At 47.3% G+C, this 2,500-nt stretch overlaps 1 protein-coding gene across 1 annotated transcript in view; it reads left to right on the forward strand.

Annotated features, from left to right (window-relative positions):
* The window catches only part of iqsec3b (IQ motif and Sec7 domain ArfGEF 3b), a 33,870-nt gene that overhangs the window by 2,602 nt on the left and 28,768 nt on the right, over positions 1 to 2,500 (forward strand).

Genomic DNA, 2,500 nt, shown 5'->3' on the forward strand with positions numbered 1-2,500 from the left:
CAGAGGGTTTGGGATTCTACTGAATACAATGCTGTCTGGAGAAGAGAGAAAGAAAGAAAGAAAGAAAGACAGGAACGATGCTGCTGTAAAGGTTAAAGGGCTACAGAGGGGTTAAACAGGCTAAAATAACGGTTGAATAAATATAATGCCCTTCAACCACACATTCCATTGGCCTTAACGGCTCCTGTAGAGCTCGTGAGTCCGCCCCTTCCGGTAGAGCCCACGGGACCTTTGAGATCATAAAATATGAATGGGTTTCAATGGAGAGAAAGTAATTATTTTCTGGTCCCAGTCTTTATATGCCCTGGATTACACATATGTTGTTTGTGGATTTAAACGATAATTTTTGTTTGACCGTTTAATGTGCAATTGTTCAGAGAAAACACAATGAGAAAAACTACACGTCCCGTATGTGACGTCACGCTCCCTGCGACCGGCGCGGACAAGACCGACAATCTCATAACTGAAAATCTACACATGCCCCGACTTATGATGGTTTTCACCTCTTTCGATGCTATCATCCTCCCCTTGGAAAAAAGCGGTGAAGTGGAGCAGAGAGATCACCATGTCTGTACCAGAGTGGTGGGGACGTATATAATTTGCGTCGAGAGCAGCAAGGGGCTGTAGTTCACAAAGCGGCCTCACACAAAACCTAACATTATCAAACTTCTTCGCGAAATTATTTTGTTTTCTTTGCATGAAAAATTATAATTTAAATCCACAAACAACATTTGTGTAATCCAGGGCATATAAAGACTGGGACCACAAAATAATTACTATCTCTCCATTGAAACCCATTCATATTTTCCTAGCCCAGTTGTCCCATGGGGGTCTAACGGAAGGGGCGGACTTACGAGCTCTATAGACAGGGGGGAGAGTGGTTAATAACATCACCTGCAGCAGCCCTGATCGATTAGGACGAGGAACCTGCATTAGGACAGCTATTCTGTGTCATGTGGAGCAGGGTTGAACTCTGTTGTACATAGTGGACCCTAGTGTGGAACATGGTGTACCCTTCTGTAGAACATAGTAGTCCCTTTATAGTGTGCAACATGCTAAGACCCTGTATGAGACGTGATGCTCCATACGGAACCCTGTATAAGATGTGGTACTCTATGTGGAACTGGAACAAGGAAACGAGACATGGAATATGGCACCCTGTATGGGACAAGGTACCCTATGGTGGAACCCTGTATGAAACAAGGTCTGTGGAACCCTGTATGAGACATAGTACCCTATGTGGAACCCTGTCTGATACACAGAACCCCCACAGGTATATGGAACCCTGCATAGGACCTGGTGCCCAATGTGGATTTAGAGAAATGGCAGATGCAATTCTTTCAATGTCCAATGTGACGTTGAAATGTCACTGGGCATGATACTGAACTCTTGTTCTCTCACTTAAGAGCGAGCGTGTTGATTTTGAACGGGGTTGACCGGTTCTCCCTCCGTTAGCGTGGCCAGTGACCCATAGATCTCTTAAGGGACGTTATTCAGGTCAATAGTTTGGTTTTACAGACGCTGCCTTGTTGCAATAGGAAGAAAAAAAGAGTTTAAATGAATTGTGTAGAAGAGCCTTTGGCCATTCAGAGCAAAGCTGGGGCCACCTGCCATGGCTGTAAGAGGCTTACATGTGACTGCACTTTATAACACAGCAGTCATAGCTTTTTAATAAGACAGTAATTTTTAATAAATCCCAAACACACATAGTGTGCAGATATTGTGAGTGGTGGTAGGGGTCGGTGTATGGCCCCCCTTCCCTCCTATGACTCTCCCTCTCTTCCTCTCTGCCCAGCTGAGTCTCCTATCTGCCCCACTTAGCCCATGGAGCGAGCTGTAATCAGCCATCCTCAGGAGAGGAGGGGAGAGCAGGGAGAGACAGAGAGAGAAGGGGAGAGGGGGAAAGAGTGAGAGAGAGAGAGATGGAGAGGGAGAGAGAGATGGAGGGATAGAAAGACAGAGTGAGGGGATAGACGGAAAGGGACAGGGTGAGGGAGAGTGAGAGAGGGATGGTGAGAGAGAGCGATTAAATGAGAGAGAGAAACAAATAAGGGAGCGGAGAGAAGGAGGCAGTTATTGTCTTTGATGGAGCCCTAGGAGGAGCCTTGAAGAAGAGGCTTGAGGGCTGCGGAGAGGGGGGGGTAGAGAGAGAATACAGCTAGAAGAGAGAGAGAGAGAGAGAGAGAGAGAGAGAGAGAGAGAGAGAGAGAGAGAGAGAGAGAGAGAGAGAGAGAGAGAGAGAGAGAGAGAGAGGGAGAGAGGGGGGGGGGGGGGGGGGGGGAGAGAGATAGAGAGAGACAGAGGCAGGGAGAGAGAGATGGAGAGAGGGCTTTGAAAAGCCAGGGAGACTAAATGAGAAAGCAGGTTTGAGGTACAAGTGCACTCACACACTCACACGCACACACTCTCACACACACACACACACACACACTCGCACAAACTCACACACACACACACACACCACCACCTTCCGTTTCACTGGGTATGCGCTCACAATACA

This window comes from Gadus morhua, chromosome 9 (genome assembly GCF_902167405.1).
Source record: "Gadus morhua chromosome 9, gadMor3.0, whole genome shotgun sequence".
Classification (NCBI taxonomy): domain Eukaryota; kingdom Metazoa; phylum Chordata; class Actinopteri; order Gadiformes; family Gadidae; genus Gadus; species Gadus morhua.